The sequence below is a fragment of the Microtus pennsylvanicus genome, chromosome 11 (genome assembly GCF_037038515.1).
Source record: "Microtus pennsylvanicus isolate mMicPen1 chromosome 11, mMicPen1.hap1, whole genome shotgun sequence".
Classification (NCBI taxonomy): Eukaryota; Metazoa; Chordata; class Mammalia; order Rodentia; family Cricetidae; genus Microtus; species Microtus pennsylvanicus.
In genome coordinates this window covers 61,678,637-61,699,705 of record NC_134589.1, presented here as the reverse complement: position 1 = coordinate 61,699,705, position 21,069 = coordinate 61,678,637, and the positions used below count along the sequence as shown (strand labels likewise).

Sequence of the window (21,069 nt, the reverse complement as noted above, 5' to 3'; positions counted from 1 at the left end):
ACCACACAGAAACTATATTAATTAAATCACTGCTTGGCTATTAACTCTAGCTTCTTATTGACTAGCTTTTACATGTTAATTTAACCCATTTCTATTAATCTGTGTATCGTCACGTGGCTGTGGCTTACTGGCAAGGAAGGTCTGTCTCTGATGGTGGCTACATGGCATCTCACTGACTCCACCTTCTTTCTCCCAGCATTCAGTTTAGTTTTTCCCACCTAGCTCTATTCTGCTAGCCACTGGCCAAAACAGCTTCTTTATTTATTAACCAATAAATAATTTCTCATCATAGTGATCATGGGTCAGGAGGTTCTGGAGAAAGAGAGTGTGCTATGTTATATATACTCATTTTTTTTCTCTCTACCCTTGGTCTTTAGTTATATATGTGAGAGCTGACAGTGGACCAGATGGGAATTTTAAAGGCTTTAAATAGACTTGTAATTATTCATTCAAAAATTACATTGTTTTAAAAGTTGACATGGTTGCTGCAAGTTTATAACACAAAGAATGCCATCTTCCCTGGCTGTCTATGTCTGCTTGAGAGGAGACTGAGTTTATCTTCATACTTCACACTGCTTTCTGGAGTCATGAGTCATGTGATTCTGATTGGTGCTAAGGGTGGAAGCCAGAAGCTCCCAAGTCAGGCAGGTACCATATTCACAATCTTCTGCATTCCATAACACTCCTGCTTTAGTTTCATAAGATACTATGTATTGATTTTATGGAGCATCCATGCATACACATCAAATGTGAGTGGTGGTAGGCACATGCATTGTCATACCCCTTCATAGCCTTCTTTTAATAGGATAGTTGTACGGAGTTTAATCAGAGTTACATTAGTGCAACAAGTAGAAAGTAGGCACATTCAAGCAGCCATAGAATAAACTAGGATTGTCTTCCCTTTCTTACGTGTAATTGTAGGATAATGAGTCTTTGTTGTGGTGGGAGCTTTCACATAGGGCTCTCTAATGCTGGTGGTGTGGTTTGACTCTTTTGCTTGCTATATAGCTTTTGGTCTGGACTCTCCACACTCTAGGGAACATCCCCCTTTCCAGTTTGGTACGCCTCTTTGTTCTGGTCTTTAATCAGGCAGTCTCCTTAGAAATATATTTGATACTTTGCTGGTAGGAGACCATTATAGGAAACCTGCACATGTCAGTGGCTATGCTTGATTTACTACTAGAATATGAGATTGGAAATCATTTGGAATTCTGAAGGCATTTTCTTTTTTTAATCCCTAACCATTACTGTGAAAAGTTCGCATGTCCTGATGGAGGCTGTTTTTGAGTGCTGGTCTCCTTGGGAATTCAGTGCTTTGCATTGCTTGCTTTTCTTTTCTTTTCCTTCTCTTCCCTCCCTCCAGTCCTTCCTTTCGCATGCACATGTGGCTTGGAACTTACTATGCTGTGCAGACCTGGCTGGTCTCAAACTCTGCCACTAACCCTGAGTTCTGGAATTAAAGATGTATGCTATCACACCTGGTGGGATTCTCTGTATTTTGTCCCTAGGACTTCTCTCTGGAGCTTTTCTGCTTTGCCCTCTTGTACCTGAGGATGTCACACTCCTGCCTTTGTTATGCACTTCTTGTTTTCCGTGTGTCCCGTTTCCTGGATGTAGTTCTTTCAAATGATTTTAGTTATTTTGAAGACTTACCCTGTTCCTCCTCTGACTTGCCCTGTCTCTTTGCCTTTCCAACTCCCTTACCGTTGGCTTTGATCTTAGGTTTTCTCAAATGAATAGCAGCCTGTTGCATTAACTTCCTGATAGACGTGACAAACATCTATTCTCCTTAAATAGAGCACAACAAAAGACCAAAGCATGATTCCACGAAATCCAGCTTGGCAAACCAATGAGTTTATTATGGTTACTTAGGGAGCACTAATAAGGGGTACTTAGAGGAGCATGGATGACCCCCCCCAACACCAGCAACATTACAAAGTCCCATTCCATAGTCCCCGTTTTCATTAATCTTCTATTTCTTGTGTGCTCTAGTATCGCTCATGATCTCTTGGAACTGGGGGGTAGCTGAAGGAAGTGATGGCTAGATTCTCAGGTGATGATCCTTTGACCCTCCCCTCTATCTTCTAAGGAGTATTGGTAGCCCCATTGTTGTTACCAAAGACCCAGCTACCTCTGTATCTCTGTCTTGTTCTTAATTTGTTACCATGGTTACTCGGCCTGAAATCTCTATTCCAAGATGTACATAGGGTTAACGTTACATCTGGAGGAAAAAGGAATACTACAACATGGCCTTAGACTACACATGCTTACAGAGTGCACAAAGATTCTACAGTACCTGCCTGAGTAGGATTGTGAGCCCTAGCTTCTTTGAAAGGTTCTGAATGTCCTCAGAGATAAGCACCTGGCACCCATTCTTTAGAATATGATATTCTCAAGAGATCTTTTAGATTTTTGTGAGTTCCAGGCCAGCTAAAGCTACTTGGTAAGACCTTGCCCCATAAATACATGGATGGATAGATAGATAGATAGATAGATAGATAGATAGATAGATAGATAGATAGATAGATAGATAGATAGGAGAAAGAGAGAAGGAATGGGGAGCCACACAGAGAGATAGACAGGCAGACAATACAGACAAACCAACTGACCATGAGTGCTCCAGCCTGCACTTTTTTCATGAGCTGGTCAGTTTTCCCAAACTGAGCCCCTTCAGCTCCAATGTGAGGATGCCTGTAGGCAGCAGAAGGACTTGGGGTGGGGTTTTGACTTTAAGGGTGCGGACTTTCTCTGAGCTGTGTATGCTATTCCCACATTAGAGCCTCTAGTGTGTCTGCCTAGGACTGTCAGAGCAATAACCGTCTAATGCTGTGTGGCAGCATGAGCCTACTTCCTCCTGCTGCCCAGGATTCTTTCTCCCAGCTCTACTCCCCAATCACTCTGTTTCAAAGTCTTAACTGATATCTCATGTCTGCTGTTGTTGTCCTTCATTGTTTGTCCTTTAGAGTTGATACCTTGATGACCATTTTTATAAGGTTTTCAGTAGGAAATTAACAAAGCTTTTACATCAACTGTGAGTGACTGGAGTCTTTCCGTGTGTGTCAGGAATAGTCTGCATGCAATTGGTGCATGCTGGTCTCCCACAATGAGTGAGCCATCATCGACTGCTCCACTGTCTGTGCCATACTGAAGTCCCTGTCCTTGTTTGGTTCTGTGAGGGTCGTGTTATTGCTGTGGGTCTATATAGCTCTGTCTGTGTTCTTGATACGGCATGTTAGTATGTGTGAGTGCAAATTCACCGCTCCAGCCCCAGTGACTTCTGCAGTTTTTGCATCCTGAATTAAGTGCACCTGTTTGTTACTTGCCCTTTTCATCAACAGTTGAAATTGCAAGCCCTCCTGGTTAGAAGCCCAGGGGTTACTTGCTGTTAGAGGAGGGAGTTTATCTAATCTCTTCTAATGAATGAGCCCTTTACTAAAGGACCTATTCACCTACTTGGGACCAACAATAATACCCTTGTGGTGGCCTGGACAGGTTCTGCTACTGATACTCCAATAACTTTGAGAAATAACAGCAGAGACCTGAGGCTTAGACCTGTCCTCATTCCAGGGCTATGGGGCATTGGTGTCCTTTTCTTCTCCTCTGTTTTCCTGAAGGCTCTGTCTATAGCCTTGGGAAACCATTGGACTTGTTCTTTCATATGGTGCTGCTTTGCTATGTGCCTTGAAGCTTAAAAGTTTGGAAAATAAAGATGGAAAGAGTGTCCTTGCTTTCCAGGAACTCAGTCTAGCCAGAAAAACAGTCAGCAGCCTTGAGATGTGTGAGCTGTGAGAGGTGGGTAGGGAAGACACATTTGCCCTCTTTACCTGTGGCAGGAGCCAGTCACACAGCTAGTAAGCTCAACAGCATCCCTGGTAGAAACAGATGAAGAGTAGTCTGGGCTGTGAATATGGAGGCTTCTCAGCAGGGCCAGTGTTCCATGCAGAAGGTGGTACTGCCAGAGCAGTGAGGCTTAAGAAGTAGGGCTTCCCCTGGAGACAAAAGTAAGATCAGTTCATGTGAAAGTTTTGGGAAGCAGAAAACAAAAGTTGCTTGTCACCTGGAGGTAACAGTCAGTTCAAGGGTTTGTGTAAACTGTTAGGGTACATGTAGTAGTATACTTTTCCTAAGGCTAAAAAAAAAATAAGATTTGTTAAGTATATAACATGGTTATTTTTAAAGAAAAATTTCTGTTCAGCAGTTTTCTGTTTCATCCTTCTAAGTACTGTCTGTCTTTGATCACTATTCCATGATTTCAATTTTTCGTTGTTTTTTGTTTGTTGGTTTTTAGTGTAGGCCTCAGAGACCGTTCTTGGATGTAGGGATGCTGGTGTGGAGATGAGCATTTTTGAGCTCCAGTAGCATGACGTGTGTCAGCTGACTGACTGAGTTACCCTGGCCTCACCCTTTTCCATTTCTCTCTATCCTATCCCAAACTTAGGTGTCACTACCCCAGGCTATCGTGAGAGGCTTTTTGAGTAAAGCCTCCAAAAGATTGAGTACCATGTTTGTGATCTTCAAGACCTGAGTTAGTAGAAGCCTGCAGATAACTGAAAAACCTTATTTTAGATCTGGCCCCTCTCCCACTATCAGAATCAGCAGTGGACCTCAAAAGGTCTTTACCCCTTGCCCCTTGCTCTGAGGCTGAAAAAGGGGGAGCTGGGTGCAGGTACACAGGCTAGTCACCATCTGTTGGTAAAGGGAAATAGAGTAGGCCAGCACAAGTGATAAGAGAGTGACACTCCATCTCTTACCCTCCAGAATCTCCCTGTCTCCTCCTCCTTCAGCCACTGACTTCTCCACCACCCGTTTGCCTTTTGGAATTAGGATGGAAACAAAACTGTTCCAGGCCACAGAAGGTCCCTGCTTACTTAATTCCCATGTCTCTAAAAATATCTGTGAGCTTTTGCTGGCCCAGTCTCCTCCCCCCTATACTGTTGCTCTCCCCCCACCCAAGACTTAGGGGAAGAAACAAGATCTCCTTCTCATTGTTCTTTCCAAGTTCAGAAAGGAATAAATAAGAACACTGAGTTTCCAAAGTTGAAAGGGAAAGAACTGCCTTTGTTGGGCCTGAAGGGCCACCACAGCTTCTGAAGCCATCCCTGCTGGGGACAAGTCCACACTCTATAGTCCCTTCTTCTCTGGGAAGGGAATGGAGAGGCAGAGCCCAGACTCCTTCCGTCATATATAATGTGGGATGGTGAAGGGAGCTAGGGCCTGTGCACCAGTCCAGGCTGCCTAGAAGAGCTGTATGTGGGAATGGCGTGGCGCCCAGCCTCTGACCACGCCTGGTCAGCACAGGCCAAAGGGGGCTGTGGGAAGCGTCCAACTTCAAAGTTGCTTGTGGCCCTGGGCGCTTTCTCAGGCATTTCTGGATTGGGATAGAGCTTCAGACACCGCTCTTCCCAACCCCCACCTCCTAGCATTGGCCTCCTGCCTAATTGAGGCTTTATTTATCTCCATGTTTCCCAGCTCTTTATGAGACAGACAAGTGGGTGAGGCCCACAGATTCTCCAGAAGCACAGCGGAAGAAGGGCCCAAGGGAGGAAGAAAGCACAAGGGTCTGCTGGGTCTGCTCCCTTCCCCTCAGAGGGGCTGTACAGAGAGGAACTAGAATAAGAGCAGGACAAAGGAGCTTCCCAGTAAGGTGACTATGCAGCATTTCTTTTCATTTTCAACCCATTTGGAATCTAAAAATAGCCATGTTAGAAGCACAGCACTGCATGTGGGAGCTCTGCACATGGGAACTCGGAAGAGCTGTATTCAGCTGGTAGTTGAAAGCCACTGGCTGCTCTCCCTTTTCCTTGCAGGCCAGACCCTCAGGATCCAGCAGAGATTTGGGGTGAAGAGGAGAATAATACATCCCTAAATGCACTCAGCAAACTTCCAAATGTTTCTTTCTAAAGAATAAAAAAAAAATTGTTTCCCTTTCCTCTGGTTTTGCTTTTTTTTTTAACTTTTAATATTGCTGCTTAGCTTTTACAAAGTGAAGCAAAGCATACCTACCTCTAAAATGTAGGGCATTTAAGTAAGAAAAAAAAAAGACAAACTATTGGATTTGGAGTAGTTGTGTATAGGAGGACAGAAGCACAAAAAACTTTTTGTCATTTTGTCCAATTATAAAGTCAAGGTATTTATCATACATGTTTTTAAGACATGAAAATAAGAGAAGATCAGTTATCCAGAAAGTCTGCTGTTGTTTGGTCTTTGGTTCAATTTTTCAGTCAAATCAAAAGGAAAATCCTTGTAGGTGTCACATTTCCATCCTGTGCCAGCTTGTCACAATAGTAGAGATCAGCGTAGACACCTATCCTTAGGGCAGTGTGCCCTCTCTGGGTGGTTCTTGGTAGCTGTGAGTTGATTCTTCCTAGGCACTTAAGGGTCCTGGGCAGGGGACCAATAAGAGGATACAGACATGGGTGACCGTGGAAGTCAGCATCTCCCATTCCAAAAGGATTCAGAGTGTCTTGCTGGCATCTTCAAACTCCTAAGCCAGGGGGCTGAAGAGATGGCTCAGTGGTTAAGAGCACTGGCTGCTCTTCCAGAGGTCCTGAGTTCGATTCCCAGCAACCATATGGTGGCTGACAACCATCTGTAATGAGATCTGGCACCCTCCTCTGGTGTACATCCTTACATGGAGGCAGAATGCTGTATACATAATAAATAAATAAATAAATAAATAAATAAATAAATAAATAAATAAATAAATAAATAAATAAACAAGCTCCTAAGCCAGTTTGGCTGGAGGAAGAGGTCTTAGAGAGACCTCGGGGTACCTGGGACAGGAGAGCAGTCTTCTTGTTTACTCTAGGCTGGGCTTTCTCTACTTGTGGAGTCAACCAAAACAAAATTAGTTGAATTAGTTTGCCTTCAGGCAGTCGTCAGAAAATAGAGGAGTTGATGTGTAGGGCTTAAGTTCTGGTTGTGCTTGCTGTCAGCTCACCCTGAGGTGCCTCTGTAACTCACTACACCCATCTTTTCTCGTCTGCACTGGGAAGACTGTAAAAAGAGCGGGTGAAAGTGTGGACAGAAAACCAGAACGCAGCAGAGCCCTCATTCCTGTTTTTGAGCATTCATCTGAAGAAACGGAGAAGAGAAGGACACCATCAGGGTGTCCTGCTTTCTATGCTTGCTTGGCCATTGGACAAAAAGAAAGCCTTTGTCCCTTGCAAGGTAGTTTCTTCCCTTGCCTGGAGTTCAAGAACACCTGCTCACTGGTGAGGAAATAGTTTAAGGGTTTAGCAATGTTACATCTAACTAAAAATACTGTTCATTTATTTAAAGGATAAAAGTCTTCAGAAACATTTGATAGTAGTGTAGGCAACAGCAAGGACTCCAGTTATGCATATAGCTCCCTATTTGTTTATATTATTTCTTAAGAGTAGAGTTCCGAATATAGGATTTGAAGGATCAAAGGCTGAAGAGAATTTTAGCTTCTAGAACCTGACTTCTGTAGCTTATGGTAGTTCAACTCCCCTTTTAGGCCATGTAATCCTGTAATTGACCCTGGAATATGCACTTATTCCAGAGAACTCTGTTTTCATTTCAGAGTGTCTAGACCTGTCGGCCACATTGGGTTGGATACCTAGTTCCCTTTGTGGTGGGCTATTCTGGACTAACAGCTGGATACAACTCTTCTTCCAGCCTCCTCAGTCCGGCCGGCTACTCTGTACTTAAGCTTCCTTTATGATTTCTTCTTGTGGCCATGCCCATTTTCTGTGTCTGAACTGATACTGTGTATTGAGCAGATGTAGTTGCAGTGATACATGTCAGTAACTCAGCTGTTCACAGGGTAGAAGACCTGGCGTGTTACCTCCAGATATAGCCTGAACACTTTTTCCACCCCTCAGGTATTATCTCCCTGAGGAGGTATGATGGAACAGATCATGGGCTATGAATTGGTTATTTACTTCAGGTAGTTGTGGGCTAAATCACTGTCTTGCCTGGCCCTGGTCTTTAAGGGTAGACTGGATACACTTTTGAAAGAAACCTGGGATAAAATTGCTGGCAAGTATAATGCTAGAGAGGAGGCCTTTGTGTGCGCTTGCCTCACTGGTCTTACTAGTGTGGAGCCAGGAAGGAGGTTGTAATTGATGCCTCATTAATCTCACTAGTGTGGTACTAAGGAGACCACACTTGGTGTTGTCTTTCTGGTTTCACTAGCTTATATACCTGGTAGCTTGTCACTTGACCCTCCCCTGTCCTGAGCCCTGGCCACAGAAGTTCTGGCCCCTAAACACTGCTTAGAAAGATGCTCAGGCTGTGGTGCAGTCATTCTTGGGTATTTGGCTGCTCTGCATGTGGTTATGGGAACCTGTAAGCTACCTAATTGAAGACTTGCTGGGGGGGTTTATTACCCTTTTTTTTCCTTCTTTCATCCTCAACCTAGCCTTCTCTTTTTGCATAGAAATGTTGAAGTTCATACTGTAGCACAACAGATCAGTTTTTCATGAAACAGAGGTCATTGCTGTCCTTCTCCATCCCCTTCATATCGCTGTCCTTTAAGTGGTTTCCAATGGGCCTTTCTGTCTGATGTGTTCGTTTTAGCCACTTGTGTGTGGCATGCATTCTCACAGATCTGTGAAAGGAGCACCCAGGGCCTTGACTTCTAGAGTGGAAAAGCTCTTCTCTGTTATTTATTCAGAGGTCTAAGCATCTGCTGAGTTTCAGCTCTGCAGAAAGGACCTAGCTAGCAGGAGGACCTTCTCCGACCCCCAGGAGTAGATGATTCTGTTGGGAAATAGGATACATATAGAAGGAAAGAAAGCCTTACAACCATTGTATTATGTACCAGATGCAGTCTGGCTAAGTTGGCACTATGGAGGTGTCCACTGCTTTAGAGAGCCACAGGTAGATTGGATTAGGGGAGACAAGGACTTAGAAAGAAGTTGGGGGTAGGTCCAGCATCAGAATCATATGTCAGAATCAATCTGTCTGTGGAATAAGGTAGTGGGAATTGCCACCTGTGTGTCCCTGACGCTCGTGTGTGTGTGTGTGTGTGTGTGTGTGTGTGTGTGTGTTCCTCATTACCTAAATGGGAGCAAAATTATACTTTCACAGAAGAGAAAATGGGTCCAGGGTTCCACCTGTAGGAGGAGTGCCTTCATAAAACCTGTAGGCTGGTGTGAAGTAGTGAAGTTGCACTGACTCATCAAGTCAGACTGGGAGCTCCACTGCTAATGCAGTGCAATACAGTGCAGAAACACATATGTACATGCACAAGAGTAGATGGCAAGCAGTAGAATTCAAGCAAGCAAGCAAGCATTGTTTTGGCACAGGCTGTGTGAATTCTTTTACATTCTGATCCATGGACATATCAGAGACATGAAAACCACCATACCTGGTTCCCGAGGGATGAGGAGAGGTAGCGGCAGTCTAGCAGGCAGAAAGGGCTTTCATCACATGGCCCAACTCAGCACTCTGCTCTGTGTATGACCTGGGTGGTAAAAGGGTTTGGTTTTGTTGTTGTTGTTGTTAATTTTCTTGAAATTTGGTTCACACAACTTTAAATGGATTTAAAGTAAACACATGATTTTTTAGTATATTTAGTATATGTACAAGTATGTTTGTAACTGTCATTCAATTTAAAAATATTTCATCATTACAAAGAAAACCCTGTGCCTTTTAGTAATTCAACTCCCTGTTCGCCCTCAGTACTAGCTTTCTCTCTCTCTCTCTCCTTTTCTCCCTCTCTCCCTCTAATCTGGCTAACCTGGATCTCAATCTGTAGACCATGATGGTCTACAGCTCTATCTGCTTCTGCCTTCCAAATGCAGCAATTAAAAGCATGTGTTACCACACCCAGCTAAAACTTATTTTTAATGCTGAAAAATAGTCCATTGTGTAGATGTCCCATATTTTGCTTATCTAGCCATCTTTTGATGGATATCTGTGATCCCACCCTTGGGCACCTATAAATCAAGCTATTGTGAGCAGTCACGTTACAGATTTTTGTGTGGACATGTTTTTCTGTTTTATTGAATGTATGTCTAACAGTTGTGCTGCTGGGTCATAGAGTCATTGGTATTTAGCGTTTGGAGGAGCCACCACACTTTCCCACAGTGGCTACCGCAGTTCTCATTCTGACCAGCAGAGTATGAGGGTCTTGTCTGGGCATGTCCTTGTCCAATGTGTTTGGCCTGTGTCAGTCCTCACTGTAGTTCTCATTTACATTTTCCTGGTGGCTGAGCAAGCTTTTTAACCTCTGTGAGGAAGCCTAGCATGCTACTGAAGACTGTATTTATTTATTTTTCTGATAGTCACATAGCATTTGTTGCACCTTATTCTGTACACATTCATATTAAATTCATGTTAGTCTTTCTGAAGTAGGCCTCAGTATACTCATCTTATAGATGAGAGAAACTAAAGTCTAGAGAGCAGAGGGACAGTCCCCACAACCATGGTTCTGTGTTAACATTCCTTGGTTATCTATGTTTAGCATGTTACACATAGGCAGCACTTTCTAGATGTACATAGTAAAACACATCACACAGGTTGTGGCCATGGAGTTTTGCTGAACTGAATCTTTGCTCACATAAGTAGCAGCATTTCCCAAGCCTAGCCTGGGACCCATTGTGGCACTTGTTAATTCTGCTTTAAGGGAAACTTGCTCAGTTGTGGTTGCTCTTGGCTCTGAGAGGGGCTACCGTGGCACATGGAAGCCACAGCAGCCTTTTGTGTTGAGAGTCTCCTTTTCCAGGTGTGGGCACCTGCTCCTGAGTGAGGCCTACACAAGAAGCAAAAAGAAGGCAAGGACAATCTCTTGTTTGTGTCTGGGTTGGAGGCTCAAGCATGAGAAACTCAATTTCTGGTCAGTTGAAACCCTACAAAGAAAAAATACAGAATGTGGGATTGCCCCAGGGACACAGTGCTAACTCTGTGGCCTGGGCAGGACTTCCTTCCAGTTCACTTTAGTGTTTTAATCTTTAAAACAGTCATTCTCATTGCAGATAGGACTCCTGCTAAGGCCTTTTAGAAATCTTTGTTTTAAAAACAAAGCCCTGTGGTGGTGGCATACACCTTTAATCCCAGCACTTGGGAGGCAGAGGCAGGTGGATCTCTGTGTGTTCAAGGCCAACCTGGTCTACAGAGTGAGTTTCCAGGACAGCCTCCAAAGCTACAGAGAAACCCTGTCTCAAACACTACCCTCTCAAAAAAAGAAATAAGTAAAAAGAATTCTAACACACCTTTAATACCAGCACTTGGGAGGCAGAGGCAGTCAGATCTTTGTGAGTTCGAGGCCAACTTGGTCTACAAAGTAAATTCCAGGACAGCCAGGACTGTTATACAGAAAAACCCTGTCTTGAAAAACAAAACAAACTCAAGAAATGTTTTTATTCGTTCGTTCATTCATTTACTTTTACAGTGCTGGAGATTAAATTCAGGGCAATAAATACACTAGGCAAAGCCACACGCTCAGCCAGCCTTTTTACTATTTAAAAATGTGTGACTGGGCTGGAGATGGCTCAGAGGTTAAGAGCATTGCCTGCTCTTCCAAAGGTCCTGAGTTCAATTCCCAGCAACCACATGGTGGCTCACAACCATCTGTAATGAGGTCTGGTGCCCTCTTCTGGCGTATGGGCATACACACAGACAGAATAGTGTATACATAATAAATAAATATATTTAAAAAATTGTGACATTCTCACTGTGTAACCTTGAACTCACAGTCCTACCTCAACCTCCCACACCTGAATGACAGATGTGCACAACTGCCCTTAGCCTAGAAACATTTACTGAATTGATACATTGAGAAAAGTGCACTCATCATTAGGCACTAAGTGACATTTCCAGCAGAACAGGCCTAAAGAGCCAGTACCTAAGCTGGAAACCTGGTATCTCCTCCAGGTGGTTTATCTAGGTGGGACAGTGTTCTAGTGTCATGTTCCTTAGCCCCTGCCAGTCTGGATACAGTACAGGTACTCAGCATTCCATTGTTCACTGAGCAAGTAAATGGGTGAGAGGATGTGAGTTTCATATCAGGTTTCCCTAGTACAGGCAAAGGACAGAGCTAAAGGATCATAGCCTGGCTGTGTTCTGATGGACTTTCTACCTAGGCCCTCTGTCCTCTTTGTGTGTTTAACAAGGTTGGGCCTAAAAGGCCTATGATTTCTGCTCTATTTTGAGCTTGAATTTCTTGCTTTCTAGTTACTTTGAAATTTGGGGGATTTTCAAAGGGTATTTGAATTCCTTTGAGCTTTTAGCTTATGTGGATCCAGCTAAGCCTGCTCTGAGGTTGCCCCCTGATGTCAAAGTGTGGCGCATGATCTCTAGTGGTTGGCAGGAAGGAGTTTTTGTGAGCTAGTTGTATCAGTCTACAAATGATCTATGTCAACCAGATTCTTGCACCAAGCAGACCAGTTCAGAGCCTAGTCTTCAGTTAGGTATCCTTGTTACTGAGGGGCTGGCAAAGAGACACTATTTCCAGACTTTGTCCCCTCTCATTACACACAGTTCTGTCCACGTCACTTCTGTCACACATCTTTGAAAGGGGCTGCTGTCATATCGATGGAACAGTTGCCTGATACGCCTGTTGTCTCTCTCTGTTTCTCTGGTTCTTCACTAAGTGGTGTCATGCCTTCTTCAAGAAAGATACTGTACCTGTATCCCTTCCTCCCCCCATTCCTTAGGTTCAAGCTTCATTTTGTTGTTGTGGCTGGCAGGTGCTTTAGGGCTGCTGGTCCAAGATCTTTGTGAAGCCATTTCATTATCCACAACCTGTCAGCTCTGTGCAGCTGTGTTCTGTCTCAAATTCTCAATCCATGTTTGTTTTGTCAGGTCATCTTGGACCCAGACAAAAGATGTGAGTGACTCCAAACAGCTGGATGACAGGCCTAAGAAAGAGCCAGCTGTGGTAGCAAGTTGAGGCCAGTGTCTCAAAAGTTCTGAGGCAGTGGCTCCAGCCTCAGCTGGGTTTCAGAGGCACCATAGGAAGTTTTTACCCTCCTGATGGCCCAGTCCTAACCCAGGAAATGGGAAGCAGTCTCTGAGCACAAGGCTTCTGTTTTCATTTCTGGCTGATTTTGTCATTCATCAAATGCTGAGCTATGTGCATATAGCTTGACTTAGTAAACCATCTTCTTCAAGCTTGGGGTGACACCAGCCAGCCTCTGCCTTCCTCCAATCAGTTCTCCCTTTTACCTATCCTAATCTTGAAACTGCACAGTGTTGTCTGAATCTGAACTGCTTCCCCAAGACCATGTGCTAAGTGCTTAGTTGATAGCAAGGGCTCACTTGTTACTAAGTTCAGGATTTGATAATCTCTTAGAGTTGATAGAAACTTTAAAGATACAGGATCTAAGTAAAGGGAGCAGGTCCTCCCCCCCCCATTCATTTCCTCTTTCCATGCATCATGATGGTTTTTGCCTCACTTCAGGCAGTCAAGACACAAGACCATATATTTTGAAACCCTTGAATTTGTGACCCATGAATCAAAATAAAAATTTCCTCCTATAAGTAGATTTTCTCAGGTATTTTGTCACGGTAATAGAACTCACTAATTCATCTCTCTTGCTACTCTCCGTTTTTGTCTTTCATCCATATATCTTGGAAAGGTCTCAGAAACTCATACTAAAAGGTATCACATTTTTTTACCCAGTGATACTCCCATGCTCCTTTGAACTCTTAGACATATATGGACAGGTGCAGGCTCTTTGGTAGTTCACTGAAGGAGATTCTGGATGGTGATATAACTAGAAGGGTACCTGGAGACTCCAAGACAGGAGTGTGGTACCTGTGGCGCATAATTCTTTCTTAGAGAGGTTCATCTCAGTGCACACAAACTGGTCCTGAACCGTTTAGTAAGCAACTGGATAGTAGTTGGTGAGAAGTAGTGTTGGAGCCCAAAGGAAAGAGTAGGCCATGTAGTAGTGGTGTAGTATTGAAGAGCTCAGTGTGCTTAGCCAGACACAAACATCAGCAAAGACACAGAGTGGCAGATGGGATTGTGCTTGGATTCTAGCAGCATGTACATTTCCTTCATGGGCAGCCAAGAAGCCTAAAAGCCTGGATACCCTATGAGCAATAAGAATACCCACCACTTGCCTGGGGTTTTTAATGTCTCTCTCCAGGATAGGCGCCTGGCTCTGGATAAGGGGCTGATCCAGAGCTGGGCAGAGGTTGTCCTACATCAGCCTGGAGCCCCTTGTCCTTCAGAATGAGGAAGTGCTCTGGTACCACAAAGGAGCCACTGGAAAAGCTCCTGTAGCCAAAGCTGGAATAATGTGAGCAACAAAATAAGTAATTTAGCATTTGATTTTAATCTAGAGTATAAGTTAAATATCTGTAAGTCCATGCATATATAATTTAATGGTTGATAAATAAATAAATAAAACTGCAAAAGAATTTCAAATAACCCATGCAGATTTCTCCTCTTAGAGGGAGCATCATCACTCCCCGTCCTCACCAAGCAGACCATGTAGTATGTAGTGATATTCTTCCAGATCTGGGCAATGGTTTACCACAAGACATACTCAGCTTTACCTTGGTGGCTCTCCTTCTTAAGATCCAGAACTATAGTCTAGCCGTGAGAACAACAGATATACCCAAATTGAGGCATATTCTAAAAAAAAAAAAAAATATATGGCTAGTACTTCCTAAAACTGTCAAGATCATAAAAAATAAGGAATGTTTGAGAAATCTATCACAGCCGAGAGAAGCCTAAGATTCCATGACAATATGGTGTGCTGTGGTTTTAGAACAGAAAAGAACACTAGGAGAAAACTCAGAAGACTCAGTTGCATGAGTGTCTATTAATTTGGTTTCGGTATTGGTTGGCTACTTGCAACACCCTGGTGAAAGTCATTGATAACAGAGTCACCTGGGTAATGAGTATATAGAAATTCTATATTATCATTATAACTTTTAAAAGTTAAAACATAATAAAAAGAAAAAAAAGTAGTACCAGAGATTCAGAGGAAAGAGATTGCTCTAGATGTAGCTTCCAGCATAGGCTAGAAAAAGAGGCTCCTTAAAGGATTGGCAGGGGCCTAGACTGTAGGGAGGGACACCCCGAAATGAAACCCACATACTAGGACCTCTTCTGCGTCTGTCATGGGAGACCTGGCTGTAGGTGGGCTCAAGAGAAACACATATTCCAGTGGGGCAGGATGTGAGCTGCCATCCTTGTTAGTCCTTATCATCTCAGAGCTGCAGGATTGAGAGGGATGAATCATCTGCTGGTATTTTTGTGGAGTATGCTGGTTCTTGAAAGCCTGCATGACCTGCCTCCCTATCTTCCTGCTTCTCCAAGCTTAGGTGAGAGTCCTACTATGACTGCTCATTCTCTTTAGCTTATGCTGCTCCCTCCTGACCCTGTTCTGCTTGCTTGTGAGGCTTATTCCAAGAACATGTAATAGACTAGACTGTCCCTCCCTGTCCTGTAGAACCTCTGCCATACTTGGTCTATATGCATGATCTGCCTGACTCATCCCCCAGTTCAGCCTCCGAGGATCAGAGCTCTTGTTGTTTAGTTCATTGCTATATTCTTAGCACTAGTTGCCAGCATCAACTTTGGCATACTGCTTTACTCACCCAGTGACTTTTTTTACCTGTAGTGGAGATGATGCTATTTCACAGTTACGGAGATACAGCATGTTTATGGAAAAGCTCTTGGTGAATGTACTTGCTCATATGTCCCTCTGCTCTTGTGCTCTTGGAGCTTACCTCTTCATAGGACTTCATAAACTAATAACCCCTATGTCACTAGCATCCTGAAGACTTTTGGCTTCCTCATGTTTGGCCTCTTTGACTCCATGGCTGTTTTCACACCTTTGTCTTAACACTTAATTCAGCTATGTGTGCCCTCTTCCCCTCTGCACTGTGAAACCTATGGCAGATACTGTGGCTTACTCTTCAGTGTGGCTCCTGGCATCACATCCAGTGGATCCTTTTGAAATTAGTGATATGGGAACAGGCCACTAGCTAGCAAATGCAAATGACATTCAGACAGGTGACCATTTATTTAATCCATGTTTACAAAACCAGTTCCTTAATATCATGTGCCAAGGGCTATCTTTGCAGCCAGAATCTGTGTGGTTATGCGGAGACTATGCAGCCAGAAGCTGGTGGGAAGGAGATGGGTGTCTTCCGGGTTGTGTTAAGAGCTTTGGCATCTCGCTCCAGGAAATAGGCTACATGCTGATCTCTGTGATCCTGGCTGTGTTGAAAGGCTCAGATCTCAGATAGAGCAAATTTGTGTGTGGTTTGACCTAGGATTACCACAATCCAGAAACAGTGGTTCATATGTCAGCTGCTACTGCCCCTAGAAGTCAGGGTGAGTGGAAGAATAATGCCATGCCCAGTTGTGGCAGCCTGTATTCTGAATCTATTGGAAGGGTCTCTGCAAGGCCACCAGAACTAAAACCAGAGTTGGCCAGATTTCACATCGCTCTGTCCAGCTCCATCTGCAGAATTGCCACTTCTACATAAGGGTGTGCTAGCCATAGCAGCAAGTCACACTTCTTAGTCTGTTTCTACTCCAACTGTGTTTATTGTTGTTTGCATTTGGGACTCTGAATTGGTCTAGGCTGTGTGTGTATACGTGCGCACACTTAACATACGTGTGTGTTCATCCAAGTATGCATCATAGAAGTTAACACTTCAGCTGTTCTTACTTGCTGGTTCTGCGACACTGAGTACACTCAGACTGCTGTGCAGCCATCACTACCATGTGCTCCAGACCTCTTTCCAAAGTGAAACAGACACCATTAAACACTAATATGCTATTATTCTCCTTTAGCCCTTAGCTATTCCCGTTCTACTTAAAATTTCTATGAATCTAACTTACTAAGCTCCTTATTTAAGTATTATTACAATGTGTGTCATTTTTGTGATTAGCTGATTTCACTCAGGATTTATCCCGATTTTAACACACATCAGAACTTAACCTCATTTCTCATTTTATAGCTAAATACTCCTGTGTATGCATGTTCTACATCTTGTTTATCAGTTCGTTCATCAGTGGGCAGCAGCACTGCTTCTGCTTCTCTGCTGTTGTAAATGATGCTGTGGGAAGTGGAGTGTTTGGGTTACAGGCCTGTCCCACCAGTGCCTGGCTTTATGTGGTGCTGTGGATGGGGCACAGGGCTTTGTTTATGTTAGTTAAGCATTCACCACTAATCAGTTTCTCTTTTTTTATTATTTTTATTATTATGAATACAGTGGCCTGCATGCCAAAAGAAGGCAACAAGTGTAGTGCTGCTATGACTCTGGTGATTGCTCCTTCCTTCCAGTGTCAGTGTTGAGTTGCAGAGAGCTGTTTTCTTACCTGACCTGCTGCCCAATAGCAGTGGTTAAAATTACCTGATAAATATACTTATAAAAGTTAAGGCCAGCTGGGCGGTTGTGGCGCACGCCTTTAATCCCAGCACACAGTAGGCAGAGACAGGCGGGTCTCTGAGTTCAAGACCAGCCTGATCTATATAGTGAGTTCCAGGACAGCCAGAGCTGCACAGAGAAATCCTGTCTCAAAAAACAAAACAAAATAAAACAAAGAGTTAAGACCAATTTTCTCTCCTTGCTAGGGTAAAAGGAGCAGGGATAGATGTGAGCATGCAGATGTCTCTGTAGTAAAAGACATTCTTTGGGCACCTCCCTAGCCTACAAGTGGGATAGCTGGTTATAAGGGAGTTCTGTGGTTTCTTTTTTTTCAGAAGCCTCTACATTTCTGCAGTGGCTGCACTCACTCACACTCCCATCACTGAGTTAAGAGTCCCTCCTTCTCCATATCCTCACCAGTACTTACTGTCATTTTCTTGGTTACCATTCTTACCCCAGAGTAAGATGGAGTCTCACAATAGTTGTGATACATGTATACAGTAGAATTTTATTGAGGAGTAATAAGAAAAATAAGATTATGAAATTTTCAGGAAAATGGATGGAACCGAAAAACATTGCTTAAGTGAGGTAATCCCTGCTCAAAAAGACGATTCCACAAGATTATCTCCTATGTACAGATCCTAGCTCTGGCTGTTAAATATGTGTAGTCATGTGGGAGACATGTGGGCAAAGGCTAGGGAACTAAAAAGACTAGGGGAAAGAGAGAGTCTCTTAAGGGAGAAGAATGAGAGAAAAAATAATAGAGCAAAGTAGAAGGATTAATAATACTGAGGCCAGACAGGCACAGTGGTAGGTGAGGCAGAGAGAGGGGGTGAGTGTGGGGGGTGAGAATTAATAAAAATGAACTAGGTGTCAAAACCCCAGATGGAAACCTATTATTTTGTAAACTAATTTTAAAAATAAAAGCGAGAGTCACAAGTTGGCTCAAATGAGGTAAACCTGAATTCAGTCCCAAGGATCACACAGTAGAAGGGAAGAACCAACTCCTAAAGCTTGTTCTCTGGCCTCCACACTTGTACTGTGTGCACACACACACAATAAATAAATGTAAAAACTTGAAAAAAATAGCTTTCATAATACCTTTATTAGGCTGCCATTTATGCTACTCCCATTAAAAAGAAGGCCAGTTAAAGTAGGGGAAGTTAATGTGTAGTGAGGTAGATGGTCCAGTGGATAGAGCACTTGCCCCACAAGTGTGCGGGCTTGAGTTCAGATCCCCAGAATCCACATTGAACTGGGCGTGCCAGTGTACATCCATCACTCTAAGGATGAAATGGGAAGCGGAACATAGGAATCCCTAAAAACTTGAGTGTTAGCTTCCCTTGTTCATGAAGTGGTAAACAATAAAGAGACCGGTCTCAAAAAAGTGGAAGGTAAGGGCTGACACCATGCATATTGTGGCACACTACACCCAAGGGGTTAGAGGGGAGGTTTTTGTTTGTATAATTCCAGAGCTTTTCACAGCTGATAGACAAGTGATTCAACCACTTCAGAAAATAGTCTATTGCGTTTGAAAGAGTTAAACATACAGTTTCCATTTGACCAAGCAATTCTGCATTTAGCTATCTACATGAGAGCAGTAAAAGTATGTGGCCATTCAAACATGTGAACATGAGTGTTCAGCAATATTGTTCACAGCAGTTCTAAATGGAAACAACCCAGATTTCTATCAGTGGTAAAGTGAAAAAGCAAAATGGGGTTCATCTACATGGTAGATGGCTATTCAGCCTGGGCAAAAAGGTGGTTTGTTGAACCTTCAGAGTGTGGGTAAGGAAGGAGCTTCCAGACACAAAGGGTTGCACACCATGTGGTTCTGTTTGTATAAAATATTGGAGGAATAATTCTTCAGAGGCAGAGAAGTTGGAGGGAGACAGAGGAAAATGATGGCTAATGGCCTGAGGTTTATAGGGGTGAGTATTGTACAGTTCTGTAAATGCTGAATAGTCATTGAACTATACTCTGTAAACAGGTAAGTTGTGTGCTATAAATTAATTTTTAGTAAAGCTCCATTAAAAAGAAGTTGGCTATAAACGAAAGAATTTAATTTTGGAACAGTTTCTTCCCATCTCATTGAAAGCCCTGTGAGTAGATTGGGCTCTAGAACCATAGCTACCCCTTCCTTCTATAGTATTCTCTGATTGTTCCTAGTTGTATATGTGTCAGGATCCAGTAATTCCCCCCCCCACACACACACACTTCTGATAAGGGGGCAGTGGGAGAGGCATCAAATACACTAGTTAAAAGTAAATGCTAATTTCCTCCTGTCCTATCCTAGTTTATGTCATTCTTTCAGCCCTGGCTAGCCCGGTTGTCCTTAGACTTTCATCAGTCCTCTTGCCTCTGCCTCCCAGGTGCTGGGATTACAGATATGTGCCGACTTACGTGCCTACCTGGCTGTTTTTACCTTCTATGGACCATTTTGTAACCCTTTCTAAAGGAAATAGAGCTGAGGCCCGGGAGGTAGAGAGGTTGAAAGGTTAGACCATGGTGATACTCAGCTCTAAGTTAGGGTCTTTGGCTCATGGTCAAGTGTCTAGTACAGATTGTTGCTGTGCAAGAGGGGAATGTAGGGCTGTAGAGACCTGAGCAGTTTGGTGACACTGAATCCTTGAATGGCCTAGTGGCCAATCTCTTGAGAAAGAAATAACAAGATTTTTGTTGATATGTTTTATCATCCCCACATATCACTTGCATGATATATCGTCATATTTCATACTCTATTGACATAGATCTGAAATCCATCATGGCCATTGCTGTGTTGTTGGAGTGTTGTTGTTGTTGTTATTTTGTTTTGTTTTGTTTGAGACAGGATTTCTCTGTGTAACAGTCCTGGCTGTCCTGGAAGTTGCTTTGTAGACCAGGCTAGCCTCGAATTCACAGAGATCCACCTGCCTCTGCTTCCCAAGTGCTATGATTAAGACCACCACATCTGACCTTGACTGTCAGTACTTTAATCTCAAGGACTGGAATAGAGTTCCAGCATCAGGGCAGGAGAGGCATCTCTTGCAGTTCTTTTCTGTCTGACCACCCCCTAGCTCTCTGTACAGCTTGTCATTCTGTCTTCCCAATACTCATAGCATTAGTTTTTTTCTCTTCTGTCTCAGAAATACGGTGTGCCTTGTGCAGGGATTAAGAATTCTTAAAGCACAATTTAACCAAACCAGGTTTATGAAGCATACTAAAGAGGGCCAATGATTAAAACTGACGTGGACTAGAAGGACTGGCACTGGAAAGAAAAGGCAAGGAAAATTAGGACCCTATCCTGGGTCTCCCCATCCAGAAAGACCAGGCTCTGAATCTAGGCAAGACTGGGTATTAGACTACTATCTCTGTCCACTGGTCGCCGAGAAGCCCTGCTGGGGTTGCAGGACTGCCTCTGTTGCAGAGCTGGGCTGGGCCCTCTTAATATACCCTTCCTGAGGGTATGTGCTCTTGAGCTCAAAGGCTCACCAGTTAGGGGATCCAACTTCCAGCCATGGGAAGGCTATCATGAACCTTGTGTGGGTAAGAACCCTCTATTCTGGTACTGTCATCCCTGTCATCATGGTGTGTGTCTTACACACACACACACACACACACACACACACACACACACACACACACTCCCTGAGTCTACATCAAGCAAGTTAGAAACTCTTGGATCATTCTGATGACCTTAACTGGAAAGAGCCTGCCTAACACACACTTGGCAAATGTAATTCATGGGTTGGTGGTTCTGAGCTCAGTGTGGGTACC

General features: G+C 43.5%; 1 protein-coding gene across 7 annotated transcripts in view; it reads left to right on the top strand.

Moving 5' to 3' along the window:
* Mprip (myosin phosphatase Rho interacting protein) overlaps positions 1–21,069 on the top strand; it is a 126,737-nt gene that overhangs the window by 52,950 nt on the left and 52,718 nt on the right. The window lies entirely within an intron of this gene.